Raw genomic sequence first — 27687 nt, 5'->3', positions numbered from 1 at the left:
GTGACTCTGGGCAAGTCATTACTCCAAATGCCTAGCCCTTAGCTTTCCTCTCCCTTAGAATTGATAGTATTGATTCTAAGACAGTAGTCAAGGGCTTAAAAAATCTTCACAACAATGCTGGGAGAAAGGTGCTTTATTATCTTCATTTTAGAGTTGAGAAAATTGAGGCAGACAGAGGTCATATGGCTTTCTGACAGCCACATAGCTATTTCATGTTTTAGGCATGGTTTGAACTCATGTCTTCATGATTCCATGCCAGGCATTCTTAAGTTTAAGAATAACAACTAGCACAGTGCCTGGCACATTGTGGGCATTTGTCATCATGTCATTGCTGATTGATTGATAAAGAACAGAGCACAAGGTGGACTTTTCCATTCCTTTTAGAACATTTCACTGTTTCTTTGTAAGCAATGGACTTCATTGTCAAATCTAGCTTAACATTTCCCTCAGAAGACTAATGTTTCTTAAAATACAAAATTAACATTTTAATGTTTAATGTATGGCTGTTCCATGCTATATGCAAGACTTGTGAAAATTACATGAAAGTCAAATGGAAGAAATTTTCAGGAGACTGCAGAATGTGAACTTTTAACTGTAACACTGCTGTTAATGCCATGCATTATGACATATTTTTGTTAAATCTGCAGCATGAAATAGCTATTATGTTCCCTTACCATTCCTCATTATTTTTCAGCGGGTTAGTGATTCACCCTATTATGCTGCCTTGGTGTAATGATTAGGGGAGAATCACCCAGGGCAACTGAAGAGATGCCACAATGCCTTCAGGCTGTACCTTGGATTGAGAAGTACCAGGTACTTTGATTATATTACCAAATAGAGAGGGGAATGATTTTGGAATCAGATGATAACAAAAATAAACAATTATTGGGGAGAGGGAGGAATAAACCTTTAGGAGTGAGAGGAATAACATCCTCATGAAGACACTGTGGAAAGCAATCAATCAGCTTGGATTTATTTTAATCTGAAAGAACAGTGATGGTTTATTGTCTGGGAAAACACATAGGGTTATTGGAGTAAGATTATGGATTTGTGAGTCTGAGGCTTTGAATAGACATTAGAACAACATACTTGATTTAAAAACATTTATAATTATTCTCTACAATTCCTTATAAAGTTCAATTTAACAATCAATGCTTCACATTATGCTTTAAAAATAGCTTATATTAAAGTGACTTTTTGTCACTGTCCTTTCCTTTTTCTAGTTTCTTCTGGCAGATAAGAAAAATGCATTTAAGAAAAGCATCATGACATTGTAGAATGGGTGTTGCACCAGAGGTAGAAAAGACAAGGTGAGTGTGAAATGTCTTCTCATCTAAGAAACATCTACTGTGCAGTTGGAGATGAAGCACTCACTAAAACGCAAGAGAGAGCCTGCAGTCAGATATATCCCATAGAACTAGTAGAATTCTGCAAAGAGATGATAATTAAGCTCATGGGAGCTAATGAGAACAATCAAAAGAGAAAATAAATATAGAAGAGAGAAGGCCTAAAAGAGCCTTGGGGGATAACCCACAGTTAAAGGCTAATGATCCTTCAAAGAAGTCTGAGATGAAATAGACAAAATGGTAGACCCCAGAGAGAGTAGAGTCACAAAACAATGAAAGAAGACAGAATATCCAGGAAGATGTGTCAGATATTATTTATTAGATTATAAGCTTCTCAAGGGCAGGAACAATTTCAATTTTTACAAGTAGGGATCTACAGGGTCTAGCAGAGTAGTTAACATGTGGTGTAAGAGGCATAAGTTTAAAGGTAGGTGTGTAAGCAGGCTAGGAAAAGCCTTAGCTGGAGGTCATGGACATTCTGAATGGAATGCAGGGGAAGGAGGAAGTGGCTTGTGCCTGAGAAGAACTCCATGGTGGTTGGCACAAACTGTTTCAGACCCTGGGAGATCTCAGTGCTAGGGGAGTTGTATCCAGATTCCCTGGGATTCTGAGAGGTGAAGGCTTACAGCAGAGGACATCAGACCTGCAGAGCAGCACCGAGTAGGGAGTGGCTTGTGATCTGATGGACAGCATTGCAGACTTCCTCTCCCTACCTGGATACCTTGGATTGCCTGTTCTGGTGGAGTTGACTCCTGGCATCCTGAAACCATCCCTGGATTAGATGTGAGATCCCAAGTAAAGCCACCCTCAGGTCCTCAGCTAAGCTGACCAAACCTGGCTGGAACCAGGTTGGGTAGAACTTTTCTCTTGTGACTCCAGTACAGTTTTCTTTGGGCCCTGTCTTGCTTAGATCATAGGAGAGTTTAGTCAAGTCCTTCCCCTGCATTCCATTCAAAATGTCCATGACCTCCATCTAAGGCTTTTCCTAGCCTGCTTACACATCTACTTTTAAACTGTTGTGAGGAAGATTATTTATGTTGGACCTAGCAGGAAGGGCTGGAGGATTCCAAGATGGAATGAAGGAGCAGGAAGTGGGGTTTGTGCTCTGAGAGAGACTCCATTAGTGGTTGGGACATAACTGTTGCTAACCCTGAGAGATCTCAGAGTTAGGGAAAAACTGCATCCAGATTCTCTGGGATCCTGAGAGGTGAAGGCTTTCAGCAGTGGACAAGACCTGCAGAGCTGCTCCAAGTGGGGAAGTGGTTTGTGATCTGGTGGACAGAATTGCAAACTCCCTCTCCCTACCTGGGTACCTCGGATCACCTGGTGGAGTTGGCTCTTGGCATCCTGTGACCATCCTTGGATTTACCATGAGACCCCAATTGAAAGCCATCCTCAGGCCCTATAGCTGAGCTGACCAAACCTGGCTGGAACTAGGTTCGAGGGAGCCTCCCTGTGACTTCAGTACTGCTTCCTTTGGGCCCTGCCTGATTTAGGTCAATAGAATAGCGTAGTCAAGTCCTTCCCTGCCCCCTGTGGTTTGCCCTTAGGTTTCAAGTATAGAATCCGTTATTCCCATCCTTTTATTATTTCCCTCAATTAAACTATTATAAACTTTTACCTTTTTGCCTGCTGGTTCCATGGCCTAGGTGAACTGAGTGACTGTTGGGCCAACTGCCATTCCTGTGTCAGTTAACCCTGGTCTCCCTATCCTGGTTGTTCCTGTCTCTCCTTCAACCCAGAGTGAACCCACAAGCCATTTAGATTACATGTTTTTTTATTTTAAACCCTTAACTTCTGTGTATTGACTTATAGGTGGAAGAGTGGTAAGGGTAGGCAATGAGGGTCAAGTGACTTGCCCAGGGTCACACAGCTGGGAAGTGTCTGAGGCCGGATTTGAACCTAGGACCTCCCGTCTCTAGGCCTGGCTCTCAATCCACTGAGCTACCCAGCTGCCCCCTTAGATTACATCTTAATAATAATAATTAACATCCCTGGTGCCTCACCATTACAAAACTTATGCCACTTACAGTGGTATATGCCAAATAAAATCTTTATAAAGCTGAAAATAAAAAAAAAGTTGAGTTTCACCAATGTTGGGGCATCTAGGAGATACAATGGATGGAGTGTTGGGCACTTTCCTGAGCTTGAATTTAGCCTCAGATACTTAATACCTGTGTGATCCTGGGCAAGTTAATTAACTCTGTTTGCCTCAGTTTTCTCATCTGTAAAATGAGAGGGAAAAGGAAACGGCAAACCACTCCAGTATTTTTGCCCAGAAAACTGCAAATGGGATCACAAAGAGTCAGACACAACTGAAATGACTAAACAACAACAATATAATTGGAATATCAATGTGGCATAATGAGGGTTGTACATTCAGAGTTGTCTGTGTTCAAATACCCACTTCGTTACTTGCTATGTGTTGGGCAAATTATTTTACTTTTTTCCACTTTAGAGACAACCTGATACGATGGAAAACATGCTGGATTTGGAATTAGAGATGTGGTTCTGAGTTCTGATTCTGGCTACCTATCAGAACAGGTAATCACTTAAACTTTCTGAACCAATATGTGAAATAAAGAAGTTACCCTGGACAGTCTTTAAGGATCTTTCCAACTCTAAATCTATCATATGATACAAAGTCCTACAACTCTAAGGATTGGTTAGATTTGTATCACTGAAGGTTTTGAATGGTACCCAACACAAATTATGAATTTGATGAATTTTTTCAAGTACAACTATAAATCTTTAATTCCTAGAGAAGCCAAATGTGATATTATAATGTTTATAGGGCCATAATGTCACTGTACTTAATGTTCAATTCCTTGTTTGTCACAATTATGACTTTTAATAGGGGGTCTGTTGTTACAAAAGTTGTAGACAATGGAAGATTTATACTCAGAATTATTGGACTACGCCACAGTTGTTCAGTTGGTATTCCATTTTAATTCTCTGACTTCAGTTAAATTGGTATGATTTCATCTTCAAGGAAAACCTTAGAGAATATCCATAGTTAAAGCATAATGGTCTTTCAAAGTGGATTGAGATGAAGTGGACAAAATAGTAGACTCAAGGGAGAGTAGTGTCACAAAAACAGGGTAGCACATTAGCCAAGGATTTCAGCTAAGTCAAAAGCTGGAGGTGTTGGAATGCCAAGGAACATCCAGAGATGTTCTAAATCAAACAGAGCTCTGGCTGACAGTGGTCCAACCTAGCACCATCCAGCAGAGAAGCATCTAATAATCAGAAGAGCTGAATATATATGAGACTAATGTCAGTAGGAGCAGTGGAAAGCCACTATTAAAAGACACTAATGGACCTTAGTGTTTCCCATATATACCTCATCTCCTCTCATACATGTGCCTTGGCCTCATGTTTTCCCTATACATATACAATACACATTGGTTTAATATAATACTTATGTGTGTAGTTCTTCACTTTTGTTCTTTCATAAGTATTTACTCTTCCAAATTGATGCTGCCTTTATCTTTGGGGAGTGATAATGGATAATGTGGGGTTTGTTTTTGCTTATTTTATTAAATGCCTTTGTTTTCAAATAATTGTGTTTTCTGGTTGATTAATCAATAGGGGATCATGAATTATAAATTAAAGGGGAAATATATGAATAATTTGGCCCTAGGTTAGGGAAGAATGCTTCCAAATATTACCCCCATCACCAAGTCTTATAACATCATGAATGAACATTTTAGTTTGTTCTTGGTAAGGTTCTAGACAGATGATTTTTAGCCAAGTCAATAACAGAAGTTATCTAAATTATGTGGCAGTGGGTGGTGATGACAGAGGCAGGGGGTGATGACAGAGGCAGGGGGTGCTGCAGAGCCCACAGACTCTGGCAACTGAGTTGGGGAATACTGAAGAGATCAGCAAAGTAAGAAACATTCAGAGCATGCCAACCACCCTCCAAGTGACCCACAGAACAAAAACACCTGAAAATTAATACTGGAGCAGCAGAACCAACAGAAGAAGGGGTAAAGAAGTGCTCTGGCCCAGGACAAGATCAAGAGACAGCAACAAGGACTCACCTCACTGGGTACAAGGAGTAGGTACTGATCAAGCCTCAGTGGAACTCAGACAAGATGTTCAACCTTAGGGGAAAGAGTGTGGTCTAGCCTCAGCAAAGTAAAAGAAGAAACCAATAAAATACAGAACAGGCAACAGTGGGAATTAAGTGACCCTGCATAGTCCAGCTACAACCAAGGCCAAGACTAACCCAGCATAGGCAGCAATGGGAGGAACTCAGGCCAACCAGGTCTGGTCTCAGTGAGAGTATTTAAACTAACTGAACTGAATAGCTACAAATCTCCCCACAGAAGGGAAACCAGGCTGCCTCTGCTGAGTGCTCAATATGAGGCCAAGGCAGCTGAGCCAGTCTCAGGCATAGTACAAGGATCCAAGATGACTCCAAGAGGCACATAACAAAAAAAAAAATGGATATCTTCCACCAAAGAAGGAATTGAAGGAATCTGAATGTAAATTGAAACATACCATTCTTCCCTTTATTTCTTCTATAAACTTTTCTGTAGTGTAAGCAATGAGTGTCTTCTTTCATATCCTTATGAACATGAAAATATGTATTGTATATGTGCACTATATCATATTGCCTCCCTTCTTGGGGAAAGGTGGAGGTTGTGCAGAGAGAGAGCATGGATTACAAAGTGTCAGAAAGTGAATTTTTAAAAATTATATTGGTGTAATCTAGAAAAAATAAAAATTTATTATTATAACAAAAGAGAAATATGTATATATATATATATATATATGTGATGTGTGTAAAACATCCTTAAGTTGAGAGCACACATCACAGAAAAGACTTATATCATCAATTTAGATAACTTTATTTCTTTTTTAATAATAAATTTTATTTTTATTATTTTTAATTTTTTATTAGCAACCAATAGGCTGTTAGTGTAGGACAGTTTGGTGGAATCCAAGGTGAAAGAAAGGTAGGAAATAAGAAAAGGGGAAGTACATATATTAAGCATATTATATAGAAATATATACTTACATATAAGAATATCATCTATACTTATATGTAATATATATATATATATACACACTTTATCCTATTTCCCATCTCTCCTTCACCTCAGATTGCACCTAGCTGTCCTACTCTGATAACCTACTGGTTGGTATAGAAAATTGATGTAAATATGTGTGCTGGCTAGTTATTTTCATCAGTACATCACTCTGCTAAACTCATTTGAAAAAAATGAGAGAAAAATTCTTATATTCCCAAATTTATAGGGTTTCCATGAAGAAAGATGCCTTATAAAACTTAACTATACAAATATGCTGTTATTATTATTGCTACTTTACTTATTGTTGCTACTATTCAAAACCTTGAATTATTATTTCTTTCCCTTCCCACAGCTTTGTGCTTCCCAGAATTGCTGCACATGGTTATTTGCATATCCTATTCAGAGAAACAATTCTTTATTTAAAACATTTTCACTGACCCTCTGGTAAAGGCGGCCCAAAGGAGGGAATAAATATTTAAGCACCAACTACATGTTAGTTGCTTTACAAATATTTCATTTTATCTTGACGACAACTCTGTGAGGTAGGTGATATTATTTTCCTCATTGCTCATGATCACATAGGTAATAAGTGTCTGAGGCTGGATTAGAACTCAAGTTTTACTTGTTTTTTAACTCCATGCCCAGCAATTATCCACTGCGTCACCTAGCAGGGGGTGATCTTTTTTTCTCCCTTGGTGGAAGGAGAGCACACTCAAAAGTTTCCACTCAATACATAGCACAATGCTTATATATTCTTATCCAAAGGACGTTTCACTGGGTTTAGGATCAGTGTGTCCCTGGGGAGATGATGAAATTAAAACAAACTTTCACATTCCATTCTATAGTGTCTTGGCTCACAATAACACTACTTGAGGGTTAAGGGTTAATTGCAGTTACCTCTGGCCCAGAATGTGGGGGTTTATGTTAAGTCTCCATTTCTTCCTTAATCCCCTGCTAATTCAAAAGTGCCCACTCCAGAAACAAGCTACCTTTGGCCACAGCAAAGCCCAAAAGGGCTTTGCTATGTGTCAATAGGCTATACAAAACTGTAAAGAGAGAAGGTTTATCCCATTTGGCTTCTGAGACCCTTCTGAGGGAAATTCATCTATTTCTGGTTCCAGGAAAGGAATTCAAATATGGAGCTAGAAATATATTTACTTATATGGAACTGGAACTGTTTTTGGTTTGTGGAGTTTAAATCGTGAAACTCAAGCTTATATTTCTTAAGCCTTTGGCATTTCTTCTCTTGAGAAGAAAACTAACCCCAGATGCAACCTGTCTTAATAATTACCATCAAGTGCCCACAAAATATCAGTGAAATGTGAGCTTAAGGGAAATATTATACCCATAGGCTGGGTCTAAAATGATCACAATTATGAAGCTTATGTAAGATAGTTCATTTGTCATTCTATTGAAAGTGTGCATTTTTAAAATATTTGTACTACTGAAATGCTACCATTAATATCAACCTGAATTGTTTTCTTACAGAATTGAAGAATTGATCTTGATACAGATGACATGTTGTTTGTATGGAGTCAACATGTGTTAGAGCTCTTTTCCCATTGGACTTCCACCTAGATGTGTTTTTGATGTGACTTCAAAACTGATTTTGGATGATTCCTATAATATAACATCTCTGTTCTCGATGTATGTTCTTTTGCCTACCACCATTTGCCCTAATCACCAAAGAAGTTATGTCAAAAATGAAACAAACGGGTTCCAGGTTAAGATGGCGGTAGAGTAAAAAGCAGCTCTTAACCTCTCCTGACCAAAACATACAGGACTCCTCAAGGGGACATAAAAACAAGTCCAGATGAATGGAGGGACCCCACAACAGGGCGCAGCGTGGAAGGTACGTGGAATCAGGGCATTTCCATGCTATAAAGGGGTGAAACAGCTCTCACTAAATCGCGGGCTGAACAACCACCCCCCCCATCCCCTCCACACACACCACCTATAGAGCCAAAGCCAGCAAAAAAGAAATAGAGCAAGTTTGGGGCACCATTGAGTCATTGGCAGCTCCAGGGCCTGTTCCTGAGAGCAGCAAGATTTAGGGCCCCTAAAAAGCTAAAGAACGTGCACGGATTCTGATCATGGACACAGAGTGCAGGCGCAGGTGGAGGCATGGGTGAAGGCAGACATAGGATCGAGCTAAGGCTCTGAAACCCTGAGTGGGGAATAAGGGCAGACATGTATACAACTGTGGAAGCAGCGCCCTGAGACTTTTAAAGGAACCTCCAGCAGAGGACCAAGCAAGGAGGTCCACCAGAGGGCTTGACCTTGAGAAAAACCAGACTTCAGACCTCAGGACCCAAAAGAGGGCAGACAGACCCTGAGCGCGAGGATAAAGCTGAGAAGCTGCTCGGATAACAATGGCTACCCAGAATCAGGAAGTTCAGAAGAGAAAGATTAAAAACAAGAAAAAGAAATCTTTAACACTCTACAACTTTTACACAGAGAAAATCCAGACAACCAAGCAAACAGAGGAGGAGAACAAACAAGCATCCAGACCCTCCCAAAATAATGAAAACTGGTCACAAGATCTTGAAGAGTTCAAAACTGAGATGATGAGAAAATTGGAAAAGATTTGGCTAGAGAAATGGGAAATAGGTCAAAAGGAAATCATGCAAGAAAATAACAGTTTAAAAGGCAGAATTTTGCAATTGGAAAGAGAGGCTGAGAAATCAAATGAACTGATAAGCAAATTGAACACCAGAAATGACCAGATTGAAAAGGAAAACTAGTCCCTAAAGGCTAGAATTGAGCAATTAGAACCTAATGATCTCTCAAGACAACAAGAAAATATAAAACAAAGTCAAAAGACTGAAAAAATAGAAGGAAACATGAAATATCTCAATGAAAAAGTGACAGACCAAGAAAACCGGTCTAGAAGAGACAATTTGAGAATCATTGGTCTTCCAGAAAAAGCAGAAATTAATACAAACCTGGACTCCATACTAAAAGAAATTATTTAGCAAAATTGCCCTGAAGTCCTACAACAAGAGGGCAATATAGACATTTAAAGGATCCATAGATCACCCTCTACACTAGACCCAGAAAAAACAATGCCCAGGAATATAATAGCGAAATTCAAGAGCTTCCAAGTGAAAGAAAAAATCTTACAAGAAGCCAGAAAGAGAAATTCAAATATGAAGGAACACCAATCAGGATTACACAGAATCTGGCAGCCTCCAAGCTAAAAGACTTCAAGGCTTCGAATATGATATTCAGAAATGCAAGAGAGCTTGGTCTTCAACCACGGATCAACTACCCATCAAAATTGACTATATACTTCCAGGGGAAAGTATGGGCATTCAACAAAATTGAAGATGTCCAAGTATTTTCACAGAAAAGACCAGGGCTAAATGAAAAGTTTGATATCCAACCACAAAAATCAAGAGAAACATGAAAAGGTAAATAAGAAACAGAGGTTCCCCTCTGAAAGAAAACTCAAAATTTTTAAATTTGCCTTTTTAAGGGCCTCAGTAAGATCTAATTCTCTGTATTCCTATGTGGAGAAATGCTATGTATAATTCTCTGTAGTGAACTCTATTCACTATTATAGTATTAAGAATAATTCACAGGGAGAGGGTGGAATACTAAATGGTCTAAGATGACATGGGGGTGGAAAAGAGGGGGGTGAATAGTAGGGGACACCAAAAGAAACTTGAGTGAATAAGAAAAATAGGATATTAAATTACACACAAAGAGGGCATGGGAAGGAGAGGGGACAAATATTATTATAAGAAGGAGAGGAAGAGAGCATTAAAAGGTAATATTTAATCCTTACTCTCAGTGTAATCAACCCGGAGAGGGAAGAGTAGCTATTCTATTCATTGGGATATAAAACTCTTATCTATCCCTACTGAGAAAGTCAGAAGGGATAAACCAAAGGGAGCAGGGAAGTGGGGTGGTCAAAAAAGGGAGGGGAAAAGAAGGGAGAGGGAATTCATTAGGCCTTTAAAAACAAAAAGAGGGGAATAATAAGGGAGGGGGTAGAAAGGTAAGTCAATCAAGGGAGGGGATAAGGGATACTGGCTCAAAGCAAACCACTGGTTTAAAAGGAAATAGTTTAAGAAGAAGGGGTAGGAATAGGGGAGAATACAAAAATGTCAGTAAATGCACAACTTATAATTATAACTCTGAATGTGAATAGGACGAACTCACTCATAAAACGGAAGCAAATAGCAGAGTGGATCAGAAACCAAAATCCTACCATATGTTGTCTACAAGAAACACATATGAGGTTGGTAGACATACACAAGTTTAAGGTTAAGGGCTTGAGCAAAATCTTTTGGGCATCAAATGAGAAAAAGAAGGCAGGAGTGGCTATTATGATTTCTGACAAAGCCAAAGAAAAAATAGATATGAATAAAAAAGACAGGGTTGGTCATTACATCCTGATTAAAGGCAGTATAAACAATGAGGAAATAACACTGCTCAATATGTATGCACCAAGTGGCATAGCATCCAAATTCATAAAGGAGAAACTGGCAGATCTCAAGAAGGAAATAGTAAAACCATACCAGTGGGAGATCTAAATATTCCTCTTTCAGATCTAGATAAATCAAACCAAAAAATAAATAAGAAAGAGGTAGGAGAGGTGAATGAGGACCTAGAAAAGTAAGATTTAATTGATATGTGGAGAAAAATAAATAGGGACAAAAAGGAATACACCTTCTTTTCAGCTGCACATGGTACATTCACAAAGATTGACCATGTAATAGGGCATAGAATCATTGCAAACAAATGCAAAAGAGCAGAAATAATAAATGTAACCTTCTGAGATCATAATGCAATAAAAATAATAATTAGTAAGGGCACCTGGACAGGCAAATCAAAAACTAATTGGAAATTAAATAATATGATTCTCCCAAACCAATTAGTCAAAGAAGAAATCATAGAAACAATCAACAATTTCATTGAAGATAATGACAATGATGAGACATCCTACCAAACTATGTGGGATGCGGCCAAGGCAGTACTCAGGGGGAAATTTATATCCTTGAGTGCATATATTAACAAATTAAGGAGGGCAGAGATTAATGAATTGGGTATGCAACTCAAAAAAATAGAAATCGAGCAAATTAAAAATCCCCAGATGAAAACTAAAATAGAAATACTAAAAATCAAGGGAGAAATTAATAAAATTGAAAGTAAAAAAAACTATTGAATTAATAAATAAGACTAGAAGCTGGTATTTTGAAAAAACAGATAAAATAGACAAAGTACTGGTCAATCTAATAAAAAAAAGGAAAGATGAAAACCAAATTGACAGTATCAAAGATCAAAAGAGAGACCTCACCTCTAATGAAGGGGAAAGTAAGGCAATCATTAAAAACTATTTTGTCCAATTATATGGCAATAAATATAACAATTTAGGAGATATGGAAGGATATTTACAAAAATATAAGCTGCCTAGATTAACAGCAGAAGAAATAGAATACCTAAATAATCCCATATCTGAAAAAGAAATTGAACAAGCCATCAAAGAACTCCCCAAGAAAAAATCGCCAGGAGGGCCTGATGGATTCACAAGTGAATTCTATCAAACATTCAAAGAGCAACTAATCCCAATACTATACAAATTATTTGATATGACAAGCAAAGAAGTAGTCCTACCAAATACCTTTTATGACACAAATATAGTATGATTCCAAAGCCAGGGAGATCAAAAACAGAGAAAGAAAACTAAAGACCAATCTCCCTAATGAACATAGATGCACAAATCTTATATAGAATACTAGCAAAGAGACTCCAGCAAGTAATCAAGAAGATCATCCACCATGATCAGGTGGGATTTATACCAGGAATGCAAGGATGGTTCAACATTAGGAAACCATCCACATAATTGACCATATCAACAGTCTAACAAACAAAAATCACATGATTATCTCAATAGATGCTGAAAAAGCCTTTGACAAAATACAGGATCCATTCCTATTGAAAAAACTGAAAAGTATAGGAATAGAAGGACCTTTCCTAAAAATAATAAACAGTATATACCTTAAACCATCAACAAACATCTTATGCAATGGGGATAATTTAGAAGCCTTCCCTATAAGATCAGGAGTGAAACAAAGATGCCCATTATTACCTCTATTATTCAACATAGTACTAGAAACACTAGCAGTTGCAATTAGAGAAGAAAAAGAAATTGATGGTATCAAAGTAGGCAACAACGAGAGTAAGCTATCACTCTTTGCAGATGATATGATGGTCTACATAAAAAATCCCAGAGAATCAACTAAGAAGCTTGTAGAAATAATAAAAAACTTTAGCAAAGTTGCAGGATACAAAATAAATGCACATAAATCATCAGCATTTCTATACATTTCCAACACATTAGAGAAGCAAGAGGTAGAAAGAGAAACACCATTTAAAATCATCCTAGACAATATAAAATACTTAGGAATCTATCTACCAAAACAAACACAGGAATTATATGAAAACAACTACAAAACACTTTCAAAACAAATAAAACTGGATCTAAACAATTGGAAAGCCATTGATTGCTCATGGGTAGGACGAACTAACATAATAAAAATGATCATTCTACCCAAATTAATTTACCTATTTAGCGCCATACCTATCAAACTACCAAAAATCGTCTTTACTGAATTAGAAAAAACTACAACAAATTTCATTTGGAATAACAAAAGATCAAGAATATCAAGGGAAATAATGAAAAAAATGTGAAGGAAGGTGGCCTAGCAGTACCAGATATTAAACTATACTATAAAGCAGCAGTCATCAAAACAATATGGTACTGGCTAAGAGACAGAAGGGAGGATCAGTGGAATAGACTTGGGGTTAATGACATCAGGAAGACAGTGTATGATAAACCCAAAGAGCCCAACTTTTGGGACATGAATCCACTATTTGACAAAAATTGCTGGGAAATTTGGAAAACAATTTGGGAGAGATTAGGTTTAGATCAACATTTCACACCCTACACCAAGATAAATTCAGAATGGGTGAATGACTTGAATATAAAGAGGGAAAGTATAAACAAGTTAAGTGAACACAGAATAGTATACTTGTCAGATCTCTGGGAAAGGAAAGACTTTAAAACCAAGCAAGAGTTAGAGAAAATTACAAAATGTAAATTAAATGGTTTTGATTATATTAAATTAAAAAGCTTTTGTACAAACAAAAACAATGTAGTCAAAATCATAAGGGAAACAACAAATTGGGAAAAAATCTTTATAAAAAAAACTGACAGGGGTCTAATTACTCAAATATACAAGGAGTTAAATCAATTGTATAAAAAATCAAGCCATTCCCCAATTGAAAAATGGGCAAGGGACATGAATAGGCAATTCTCAGGTAAAGAAATCAAAAGTATCAATAAGCACATGAGAAAGTGTTCTAAATCTGTAATAATTAGAGAAATGCAAATCAAAACAACTCTGAGGTATCACCTCATACCTAGCAGAATGGCTAAAATGAAAGAAGGGGAGAGTAATGAACGCTGGAGGGGATGTGGCCAAATTGGGACATTAATGCATTGCTGGTGGAATTGTGAACTGATCCAACCATTTTGGCTGGCAATTTGGAACCATGCTCAAAGGGCTATAAAAGAATGCCTGCCCTTTGATCTAGCCATACCATTGTTGGGTTTGTACCCCAAAGAGATCATAGATAAACAGACTTGTATGAAAATATTAATAGCTGCGCTTTTTGTGGTGGCAAAAAACTGGAAAAGGAGGGTATGTCCTTCAATTGGGGAATGGCTGAACAAATTGTGGTATATGCTAGTGATGGAATACTATTGTGCTCAAAGGAATTGAGCACAATTCTTCAACTGGAAGAATTCCAGGTGAACTGGAAAGACCTCCAGGATCTGATGCAGAGTGAAAGGAGCAGAGCCAGAAGAACATTGTACACAGAGACTGATATACTGTGGTAAAATTGAATGTAATGGACTTCTGTACCAGCAGCAATGCAATGACACAGGGCAGCTCTGAGGGATTTATGGTAAAGATGCTACCCACATTCAGAGGAAGGACTGCAGGAAAGGAAACATAAGAAAAACAACTATTTGAACACATGGGTCAGGGTGGACATGATTGAGGATGTGAACTCAAAACTATCACACCAATGCAACTAACAACAATTTGGAAATAGGTCTTGATCAAGGACACATGACAAAACCAGTGGAAATGTGCGTCAGCTATGGGTGGGGGGCGTGAGGGGGTGAAGGGGAAAGTATGAATCATGTAACCATGTTAAAGAAGCATGAATCATGTAACCATGTTAAAAATGAATATTAATAAATGTTTAAATTAAAAAAAATGAAACAAACAAACAAAACCCAAGCCTTAGATTTTTCCATCTTGGAGATTACCAACCACCATAACCTGGAGAGTAATCCTATATGTTTCCTGTACAGGACCACAAGGAGAGGCAATTAGATTGCAAAGTAATCTCTATGCAGAACACAGGTCAAACTGGACTTGGATATCTAGGATTCAAGGAGAGTAATTCTCTCCTTGGAGTACTGCTATCGCTACACTTCACTTCAGAGCCACTCTGTTGTGGCACCTGCCATTGTGATGCTGCCACCACATGTAGGAGACTGCCACTATAGCATCCTCTACCAGGTCTTTCTTTCCCTCCAATCCATAGACAAAATTGTCTCCAAACATTATTATGCTTATAATTTATAGTCTTCTCTCTGCTGCCACTGTAACACAAAGGGTACACAGGCTGACTCCCCTTATTTTTTCTTATGCTAAATGTCTTCTAGCATTGGCATTTTTCCCTCATGTTAATCTCTTCAAACATTTAGTTGTTCCATTGTTCAGTCATGACCAACTCTTCATGATCCCATGAAGCTTGCACAGCATGCTGATAATGTCCATGAGGTATTCTTGGTAAAGACACTAGAGGGGTCTGACACTTCCTTCTCTAGTTTATTAAAGCAAACATTAAACGACTTTCCTGGAATCATACAGTTATTGAGTGTCTGAGTTTCCCTTATTCCTTTCTCTATTCAAAAGCAGGAAGTATCTTTCTATAAATGAATGCAAAGTTACTAAAGGCAGAGATTATTTCCTTTTTTTGACTTTGCATGTCTAGTGCCTAGCATAGTGTTTAATACTTAGTAAATGTTTCATAAATGCTTTGCTTGATTGAATAATGAAGACAACTAAAGTAAAAAATATTGAGTATACATGCTGTAAAGTAGTAGTGAATACTTGCATTCATCATAAGGGAGGAACTAATACCTTTCTTGGGAATGAATAATGGAAGAATTGCTGAAATTTCAAGTTTAGTCTCAGTGGGGTGGAACTTCAAGAAGAATAAAATAATGTTGTCAAACAGAGACCTACTACAGTACTTTGATAATGTCTCAGAAAAAAAAACCCGATCACAAATTGAAACTTGGTTATGTTCAAACTGTGAAGTTGGGACATGACCTGAGAGGACTGTTAGATTTATCACTCTTGATGGATTTCAGATTGCCTAGATGGCCAGGATGGCTTATTAAATTCTTTATACAATAGGATGCCAACATCTTTTCCAACAGAGCAAAGATTGTGCTCCAGTGATCCAGCCATTTGTCATGTTCAGATGTGTCTTTTTCAATGTGCTTTTCTGGAACTAGAGCAGAAAGCCATGCAGAGGGTACAGCTGGTGAAGAATACTGTAGCTTACCTGAGAGTATGTCAGTCTCCAAGAATTCATAACCCAGATTCACAGAAAACAAAACAAGCAAAAAATAACCAATCTTTCAAGTAAGTTTAAACTGGTACATTTTATGAAGGATCTAGTAACACATTTTCCAATGTTATGTATCATTCTCAACAAACTAATAATATTCTTTCAGAGTTGGAAGGAACTTCAGAAGCCAAACTGTCCAACCTACATCTGAAAACTATCCCCTTCTATAACATAATTGATATGAACACATTACCCAATATCCTAAAGATTTCTGCCTCTGAAACTATGTTTTCTTGCTTGTATTATTAACATGCATTTTGTTATTAGCTTATTAAATGAATGTGGAATTCTAACTGTAGGAAATGTTGCCTGACACCACACATAAGTTTGTCACTTTACATTATCCACCAAGAGTTCCTAATTCTGTCCTTTTGGACCAAGAGGAATAAATACACTGCTTCTTTTATATACCAACCTTTCAAGTACTTGAACAGAGTTTATAACTCTTCTCCAGGCTAAACACCTCCAATTCCTTTAAAAAATCTTCATAGGAAGAAAGAGTAGGGGCCTTTCTTGAAACCTGTTTTCCTTGAAGAAATTCAATTGCATTAACCACTGAGGTTTTTTTGGCATTTCAGATATGTTAGGCATCTCATTAATAATACCCTTAGGCATAGATATTGGTTGATTTCTTCCCAAAATGTGTTTCTAATTATAAGTGTGCAACCATTTATAAAAGAATAAAAACATAATATTGATTTGAAATCCTAAAAAGCATCTTTCTGAGTTTTGTCAAAATCTAATTCCACAGATATTTATTAAGGATCTTAATGGGAAGGCATCATGGCAGAATGACACCTGACCTTGGAACCCAGAAGACCTGGGCCCAAGGCCTGTCTTAGACATATTGGCTTTGTTACTCTTGGTAAGTCATTTAGTCTCTAAATGTTCTAAGTAACTTTCTATGACTATAAGTTTCAGCAAAGGTGATGAATGATCCACCTTTTCAGTCTTCTTGTACTTTCTTTCTTGCACTGTATGACCTAGTCATACTGGGTTACTTGGTATTCAGCACATACGGCAACTCTATTATGCTTCTCTGGGCTTTTCTTTGCACATGCAATCAGTATCTCTGCTTGGAATGCTCTCCCTCCTAAACTTTTACTCTTAGAACACTTGTCTTTCTTTAAGACTAAGCTCAAATACAACCTGCTCAAGGAGACTGGTCCTTGTTCTCCCAGGCAGCTAGTACCATCCCCTCCAAGGCTACCTTCCCTCTATTTGTACTTAAATTAAAAAAGTTCCAGATAACATGTATATACAATTTTTGATAATCATTTTCATGTCCCCTTCCTCCATTTCCTCCCTCCCCACTTCCCAAGAGAGCAGGTAAAATGATAGCAGATGTACATGTATTATCATACAATACATGTTCATCATGTGAAAGAAGACATATTGCTTACACTACCGAAAAATTCATGGAGGAAATAAAGTGAAGATTGATATGCATCAATCCAGACTCTGTCCTTTCCTTCTATGGTGATGGATAGCCTTTTTCATCATTTGAGGTCCTTAGAGTTGCCTGGGGTCCTTTCATTGCTGCTAGTACTTGTCATTTACAGTTAATCATCATGCAACATTGCTGTTAATTTGTATAATGTTCTCCTGATTCTGCTCACTTCATATAAGTCTTTCAAGGTTTCTTGTGATCATCTTGTTTGTCATTTCTTATGACAAACTAGTATTTCTTTATGATCACATACCACAACTTGTCCCTCTATTTGTATATATCTTCCATATTCTGATTTATATATGTGGTCTTCCCTCTTAGAATGCAAGCTCCTCAAGGAAAGGGGATTTTCTTTGTGTTTTCTTTGAATACACATTGCTCAGTTTAGTTCTTGGCACATGTTTAATTCTAGGTGATTGATTGATTACAGAATATTTGTAAAGTAGGGAAAAACAAAAATGATGAAGTTTAGAGGAGGGAAGCAAAATGAGTTTTATTTTGGACATGTTGAGTTTGAGATATTTACAAAAGAACCAATTAGATATTTTCAACAGGAAGTTTGTAGAATGGGAATGGAATTTTGATGAGATATTTGGGCTGGGTAGAAAGACTTGGGAGACTTGAAAGTCCTCTACAGAAATATTAAAATTGAGCCAATGGAAGTTGATGAAGTCTTAAAAGGAGGGAGTGTTGAGTAAGGAGTCGTGGAAAAATGTAAGATACATGATTGCACAAATATAAGGATTCAACAATAGTCCAAGCTCTAATCTCAAAAGTATAATTTCTACATCACCTTGGAAGCTAGTATCTGTTGGAGAGAGTCAAAAGAACTATTTAATATTTTGTACATTAACATTTTTTCAGTTGTTTGGATAAATTATTATTAAATGCTCAAAACTTTGAGGATTATCTAACATACTGGATGACAGATTCAGAAAAAGTAAGACTGTCATAGGTTAAAACTTTGGCCTGACTTTAAAAAGTTGCATTAACAGGGATGATCATTGAATCAATCAATAAACATGTATCAAGTGCTTACTGTATGCTAGGCATTATGCTTAGCACTGGAGATACAGAAAATACAAGTTCTGCCCTCAAGGAACTTGAAATCTAATGGGGGAAACAACATGCAAAAACGTATATATATATATATATATATATATATATACATATATATTAAGCTATGTACAGGAAAAATAGGAAATAATAGAGGGAAGATACTAGAATAAGGGGGTAGAGGGAAGCTGCCTGTAGAAATTAGCTTATGAGTTGGTACTTAAAGGAAGTCAATAGTCAAAAGAGGGAAGGGGAATGGAAATGACAAAGTTAGAAGTCAAGCTATAAGAGTTTAAGAAGAGGGACGAGAGAAAATGGAGAGATTATATACAGTCTCTTCAAGGGCAGAAGAGATATAGCATGATAGTGAGAATGGAAGGATCAAGTAAAAATTTGTTTTATAAATAGAGGAGACATGAGCATGTTTGTAAGCAATAAGAAAATGACCCAGTGGAGACAGAAAAATTGAAAATAATTGAAAGAGTGGTGATGACAGAAGGGACAATCTATTGGAGGAGATTGGGATAGAATGGGATCACTTGATTACATAGAGGGATTAGCTATGGTCATGAGTAAGGCTGCTTTATCATGGGAGACAAGGGTGAAAGAAGAGGTAATCACAAAAAATGATAGGGGATGAGTAAGAAGGGAAAGGAGAGAGTTTGAGATTAATGGTCTCAATCTTTTCTGTAAAATATGAGGCAACTTTGTCAGCATAGAGAGTAGAAGGAGGGGAAGTCATGGGAAATTTGAAGAGGTTTGGAGAAACTATTGTGGTAAGTGGAGAATTGATAAGGAGCCAGTAGGATTGTCTAGTAGTAATAAAGGCTCAGTTGGGATTATTAAAGATATATTTTTAGTGTGTCTCGGGGTTAAGATTGAGGCAGAGTAAAAAGCAGCGCTTAACCTCTCCTAACCGAAACATACAGGACTCCTCAAGGGGACATAAAAACAAATCGAGACAAACGGAGGGACCCCACAACAGGGCGCAGCGTGGAAGGTACGTGGAATCAGGGCATTTCCATGCTATAAAGGGGTGAAACAGCTCTCACTAAATTGCGGGCTGAGCAACCCCCTCCTACACACTACCTACATTGCTAAAGCCAGCTCAAAAGAAGTAGAGCAAGTTTGGGGCACCCATTGAGTCATTGGCAGCTCCAGGGCCTGCTCCTGAGAGCAGCAAGTCTTAAGACGCCAAAAGGCTAAAGAACGCACGTGGACTTTGAGCCCTGACACTGAGTGCAGGCGTGGGTGGAGGAGGACGCAGGCGCGAGCAAAGGCTCTGAAACCTTGAGTGGGGAACCAGTGCAGATGGGTATACGACTGTGGAAGCAGCGCCCTGAGACTTGTAAAGGAGCCTTCAGCACAGGATCAAGCAAGGAGGACCACCAGGAGGATTGACCTTGAGAAAAACCAGACCTGAGACCTCAGGAGCCTAAAGAGAGCAGACAGACCCTGAGCTTGAGGATAAAGCTGAGAAGGGGCTGGGCTTAAAATGGCAACCCAGAATCAGGAAGCCCAGAAGAGAAAGATTAACAAGAAGAAAAAAATTTTAACACTCAACAACTTTTACACAGAGAAAATCCAGAAAACAGAGCAAACAGAAGAGGAGAACAAACAAGCAATCACATCCAGACCCTCCCAAAATTATGAAAACTCGTCACAAGCTCTTGAAGAGTTGAAATCTGGAATGACAAGAAAGTTGGAAAAGATTTGGCTGGAGAAATGGGAAATAGCTCAAAAGGAAATCAGGCAAGAAAATAACAGTTTAAAAGGTAGAATTTTGCAATTGGAAAGCGAGGCTGAGAAATCACATGAACTGATAAGCAAATTGAATACCAAAAATGACCAGATTGAAAAGGAAAACCAAAAGATTATAGCCAAAAATCAGGCCCTAAAGGCTAGAATTGAGCAATTATAAGCCAATGATCTCTCAAGTCAACAAGAACAAATAAAACAAAGTCAAAAGACTGATAAAATAGAAGGAAATATGAAATATCTCAATGAGAAAGTGACAGACCAAGAAAACTGGTCTAGAAGAGACAATATGAGAATCATTGGGCTTCCTAATAAAGCAGAAATTAATAGAAATTTGGACTCCATACTAAAAGAAATTATTCAGCAAAATTGCCCTGAAGTTCTACAAGAGGGCAATATAGACATTGAAAGGATCCATAGATCACCCTCTACACTAGACCCAGAAAAGACAACCTCCAGGAATATAATAGCCAAATTCAAGAGCTTCCAAGTAAAAGAAAAATTTTACAAGCAGCCAAAAAGAGACAATTCAGATATCAGGGCGCACCAATAAAGATCACACAGGATCTGGCAGCCTCCACGCTAAAAGACCGCAAGGCTTGGAATATGATATTCAGAAAGGCAAGAGAACTTGGTCTTCAACCATGGATCATCTACCCATCAAAACTAACTATAAACTTCCAGGGGAAAGTATGAACTTTCAACAAGATAGAAGATTTCCAAGTATTTGCACAGAAAAGACCAGGACTAAATGGAAAGTTTGATATCCAATCACAAAAATCAAGAGAAACATGAAAAGGTAAATAAGAAACAGAGGGGAAAGAAAGAAAACTCATAATTTTTAAATTTGCCTCTTTAAAGGCTTCAATAAAGATCTAATTATCTGTATTCCTATGTGGAGAAATGCTATGTATAATTCTCTGTAGTGAAATCTATTCACTATTATATAACTCACTATTATAGTAATCAGAAGAATAATTCATAGGGAGAGGTTGGAATACTAAATGGTCTAAGATGATATGGGGGTAGAAAAAAGGGGGGTGAATTGTAGGGGACACCAAGAGAAACTTGATTGAATAAGAAAAATAGGATATTCTATTTCACTCAAAGAAGGCATGGGAAGGGGAAGGGACAAATACTATTATAAGAAAGAGAGGAAGAGAGAATTAAGAGGTAATATTTAAACCTTACTCTCAGTGTAATAAACCCTGAGAGGGAAAAGTAGCTATATTATCCATTGGGATATAAAACTTTATCTAACCCTACTGAGAAAGTCAGAAGGGAAAAACCAAAGGGAGCAGGGGAGTAGGGAGGTCAAAAAAGGGAGGGGAAAAGAAGGGAGAGGGAATTCATTAGGCCTTTAAAAACAAAAAGAGGGGGGAAAATAAGGGAGGGGGTAGAAAGGGAAGTTAATCAAGGGAGGGGATAAGGGATACTGGCTAAAAGCCAACCACTGGTTTAAAAGGAAATAGTATAAGAAGAAGGGGTAGGAATAGGGGAAGATACAAAAATGTCAGTGAATGCACAACTGATAATTATAACTCTGAATGTGAATGGGATGAACTTCCTCTTAAAAAAGAAGCAAATAGCAGAGTGGATTAGAAACCAAAATCCTAACATATGTTGTCTACAAGAAACACATATGAGGTGGGTGGACATACACAAGTTTAAGGTTCAGGGCTTGAGCAAAATCTTTTGTCGTCAAATGAAAAAAAAGAAGGCAGGAGTGGCAATTGTGATTTCTGACAAAGCCAAAGTAAAAATAGATGTGATTAAAAAAGACAGGGAAGGTCATTACATCCTGATTAAAGGTAGTATAGACAATGAGGAAATAACACTGCTCAGTATGTATGCACCAAGTGGCATACCATCCAAATTCAAAAAGGAGAAACTGGCAGAGCTCAAGAAGGAAATAGATAGTAAAATCATAATAGTGGGAGATCTAAATGTTCCTCTTTTAGATATAGATAAATCAAACCAAAGAATAAATAAGAAAGAGGTAGGAGAGGTGAATGAAGTCCTAGAAAAATTAGATTTAATTGATATGTGGAGAAAAACAAATAGGGACAAAAAGGAATACACCTTCTTTTCAGCTGCACATGGTACATTTACAAAGATTGACCATGTGATAGCATAGAAACATTGCAAACAAATTCAAAAGAGCAGAAATAATAAATGTAACCTTTTTAGATCATAATGCAATAAAAATAATAATTAGTAAGGGCACCTGGACAGGCAAATCAAAATCTAACTGGAAATTAAATAATATGATTCTCCAAAACCAGTTAATCAAAGAAGAAATCATAGAAACAATCAACAATTTCATTGAAGAGAATGACAATGATGAGACATCCTACCAAACTCTGTGGGATGCAGCCAAGGCAGTACTCAGAGGGAAATTTTGTATCCTTGAGTGCATATATTTACAAATTAGGGAGGGCAGAGATTAGTGAATTGGGCATGCAACTTAAAAAACTAGAAAGAGAGCAAATTAAAAATCCCCAGATGAAAACTAAAATAGAAATACTAAAAATCAAGGGAGAAATTAATAAAATCAAAAGTAAAAGAACTGTTTAATAAATAAATGAGACTAGAAGCTGGCAGTTTGAAAAAACAGATAAAATAGACAAAGTACTGGTCAATCTAATAAAAAAAGGAAAGAAGAAAACCAAATTGACAGTATCAAAGATGAAAAGGGAGACCTCACCTCTGATGAAGGGGAAATTAAGGCAATCATTAAAAATTATTTTGCCTAATTATATGGCAATAAATTTAACAATCTAGGAGATATGGATGAATACTTACAAAGATATAAATTGTCTAGATTAACAGCAGAAGAAATAGAATATCTAAATAATCCCATATCAGAAAAAGAAATTGAACAAGCCATCAAAGAACTCCTTAAGAAAAAATTGCCAGGGCCTGATGGATTCACAAGTGAATTCTATCAGACATTCAAAGAGCAACTAATCCCAATACTATACAAATTATTTGATATGACAAGCAAAGAAGTAGTCCTACCAAATACCTTTTATGACACAAATATAGTACTGATTCCAAAGCCAGGGAGATCAAAAACAGAGAAAGAAAACTACAGACCAATCTCCCTAATGAACATAGATGCAAAAATCTTAAATAGAATACTAGCAAAGAGATCCCAGCAAGTAATCAAGAAGATCATCCACCATGATCAAGTGGGATTTATACCAGGAATGCAAGTATGGTTCAACATTAGGAAAAACATCCACATAATTGACCATATCAACAATCTAACAAACAAAAATCACATGATTATCTCAATAAATGCTGAAAAAGCCTTTGACAAAATACAGCATCCATTCCTATTGAAAACACTGAAAAGTATAGGAATAGAAGGAACTTTCCTAAAAATAATAAACAGTATATACCTAAAATCAGTAACAAGAATTATATGCAATGGGGATAAATTAGAAGCCTTCCCAATAAGATCAGGAGTGAAATAAGGAGGCCCATTATCACCTCTATTATTCAACATAGTACTAGAAACACTAGCAGTTGCAATTAGAGAAGAAAAAGAAATTGATGGTATCAAAATAGGCAACAAGGAGACTAAGCTATCAGTCTTTGCAGATGACATGATGGTCTACTTAAAAAATCCCAGAGAATCAACTAAGAAGCTTGTAGAAATAATCAACAACTTTAGCAGAGTTGCAGGATACAAAATAAATGCACATAAATCATCAGCATTTCTATATATTTCCAACATATTAGAGAAGCAAGAGGTAGAAAGAGAAACACCATTTAAAATCATCCTAGACAATATAAAATACTTAGGAATCTATCTACCAAACCAAACACAGGATTTATATGAAAACAACTACAAAACACTTTCCAAACCAATAAAACTAGATCTAAGCAATTGGAAAGCCATTGAGTGCTCATGGGTAGGACGAACTAACATAATAAAAATGACCATTCTACCCGAATTAATTTACCTATTTAGAGCCATACCTATCAAACTACCAAAAAACTTCTTTACTGAATTAGATAAAACTATAACAAATTTCATTTGGAATAACAAAAGATCAAGAATATCAAGGGAAATAATGAAAAAAAAATGTGAAGGAAGGGGGCCTAGCAGTACCAGATATTATATACTACAAAGCAGCAGTCATCAAAACAATATGGTACTGGCTAAGAGACAGAAGGGAGGATCAGTGGAATAGACTTGGGGTAAGTGATATCAGCAAGACAGTGTATGATAAACCCCAAAAGCCCAACTTTTGGGACATGAATCCACTATTTGACAAAAACTACTGTGAAATTTGAAAAACAATACGGGAAAGATTAGGTTTAGATCAACATCTCACACCCTACACCAAGATAAATTCAGAATGGGTGAATGACGAATATAAAGAGGGAAACTATAAATAAGTTAAGTGAACACAAAATAGTATACCTGTTAGATCTCTGGGAAAGGAAAGATTTTAAAACCAAGCAAGAGTTAGAGAAAATTACAAAATGTAAATTAAATGGTTTTGATTATATTAAATTAAAAAGCTTTTGTACAAACAAAAATAATGTAGTCAAAATCATAAGGGAAACAACAAATTGGGAAAAAATCTTTATAACAAAAAACTCTGACAGGGGTCTAATTACTCAAATATACAAGGAGTTAAATCAATTGTATAAAAAATCAAGCCATTCCCCAATTGAAAAATGGGCAAGAGACATGAATAGGCAATTCTCAGGTAAAGAAATCAAAAGTATCAATAAGCACATGAGAAAGTGTTCTAAATCTCTAATAATTAGAGAAATGCAAATCAAAACAACTCTGAGGTATCACCTCACACCTAGCAGATTGGTTAAAATGAAAGAAGGGGAGAGTAATGAATGCTGGAGGGGATGTGGCAAAATTGGGACATTAATGCATTGCTGGTGGAGTTGTGAACTGATCCAACCATTCTGGCTGGCAATTTGGAACTATGCCCAAAGGGCTATAAAAGAATGCCTGCCCTTTGATCCAGCCATACCATTGTTGGGTTTGTACCCCAAAGAGATCATAGATAAACAGACTTGTATGAAAATATTAATAGCTGCCTTTTTGTAGTGGCAAAGAACTGGAGAGGGAGGGTATGTCCTTCAATTGGGGAATGGCTGAACAAATTGTGGTATATGCTAGTGATGGAATACTATTGTGCTCAAAGGAATAATAAAGTGGAAGAATTCCAGGTGAACTGGAAAGACCTCCAGGATCTGATGCAGAGTGAAAGGAGCAGAGCCAGAAGAACACTGAACACAGAGACTGATATACTATGGTAAAATCGAATGTAATGGACTTCTGTATTAGCAGCAATGCAATGACACAGGACAGCTCTGAGGGATTTATGGTAAAGATGCTACTCACATTCAGAGGAAGGACTGCAGGAAAGGAAACATAAGAAAAACAACTATTTGAACACATGGGTCAGGGTGGACATGATTGAGGATGTGAACTCAAAACTACCACACCAATGCAACTAACAACAATTTGAAAATAGGCCCTGATCAATGACACATGTTAAAATCAGTGGAAATGTGCATCGGCCATGGGTGGGAGGAGTGCAGGGGGTGAAGGGGAAAGTAGGAGCATGAATCATGTAACCATGTTAAAAATAAATATTAATAAATGGTTAAAAAGACACATTTTTAGTGCACCCAATCAGGAAAATTTCATGATTTTCTCCACCTTAATTCAGTAGCACATATAGGTGTGAAGGTCACGAATGGTAGGAGTGATTAAAATTGAGTCTTGGCTAAACATAATTGGTGGAATGATAAGGTAGCTGGGGATTCAAGACAGTATTAAGCTCATTTGGTTCAGCATGGAATCAAGATAAGGAGAAAAGGGGAAAGTCACTTATAATGGGGAGATGGTGTGAGAAGTCAAGAGACATGGTACAGATGAAAAGTAGGGTAGTAAAGGAAGACAAAGGGAAAGATGAAAATCTAGTAGCTTATGGTTGTGTAATGGAATTTCAGAGTTCTTGTTCATGGAGGCAATACATTTGTGGGTAATGACAAGATCAAGGTAAGATTATTTTGTGTGTGACTGAGGTGGGATACAGAAGTAGTTCATGGGAGGTAAGTAGGTCAAGAGCCTAAGTGGTTAGGAATTTTTAGGAGGAATCAATATACATGTTGAAGTCCCCTAGTATGAGGGTAGGAAGTGGAAGGAAGAGACAAATTGAAAACCAAGTATCAAAGTCTTTGGGGAAGGAAGAGGAATGACATGGGAGTCTGTAGACAATAACTATCAATATTTTGATTCTTTGGCAAATGTGAATAACATGAGGAAGAGGTCACTGAGTGGTGGAGGAAGGGGGAGAACTTGGAAACTGACATCAGGAGCAGGAAGTATTCCAAATCCCCTGCCTTACCAAGAGAGTTAAGGAGAATGAGTCAGGAATGAAAAGTGATTAGGGAGTATGTATCATCATCAGGGAGACAGTTTTTATAAAAGTTAATAGATGCAAGGAATGGGAGAGGAATCTATTTAAGATAAAGGAAGTTTTCTGCTGCAACAAGCATTCCAGCAAGCAAAGTAGAAGGGCTAGATGGAGATGAAACTTTGGTGTGGGAGGATTTGAGGAGGATGGGAATGAAGAAACAGGTAGAGAATGAAGGTAGAGAATGAAGAATGAGATTGGGTTGATAATCTAGAAGAGTTTTGAATTATTGGAATTTGACAGGTATGACAGGTATGAGAACGTTCATTGTCAAGTGGATAGAACCACTTCTTTACCCTAGAGGACAAGTACATAGGAGAGAAGATGCCTGAAGTTGAAGGAAGGGTTGCTCTTTGCACTGGAGATTTCCCATATTCCAGTTTGGAGATTGGGCTGGAAACTCAAAGTGGTAGATGTCTTGGGCTGGTACTTATGGAAGTGGTTGTTTTGGGCCAGATGGAAGATCTCCTAAAGCAATCTTTTAGTAGTCACACTGTAAGGGACAAATATGAAGTCTTTAATTTGGGTTAAAGAAATGATTTAACAAATATAAAAAGGAGTGAGGCATAGTAGTTGTAATAAAAAGGATCTGGAGGGTTAAGTGAACTATAAACTCAATGTGAATAAACAATGACATTTAATTTTATTATTCTTATATACAAATGTGCATATATATCCACATACGTGTACACTTATGTACATGTGTGTTTATATATGGCTATCCCAAAGTTTTAGTGCAGTGTTAAATTTTAATAGGTTAAATAAACTTAATGGCTTAAAACTCTATTAAGTAAGACTCTTGGGATATCATCTCTGTCTCTGTCTCTGTCTCTGTCTCT

Source organism: Gracilinanus agilis, chromosome 6, assembly GCF_016433145.1.
Source record: "Gracilinanus agilis isolate LMUSP501 chromosome 6, AgileGrace, whole genome shotgun sequence".
Lineage (NCBI taxonomy): Eukaryota > Metazoa > Chordata > Mammalia > Didelphimorphia > Didelphidae > Gracilinanus > Gracilinanus agilis.
This window is presented reverse-complemented; position numbering follows the sequence as displayed.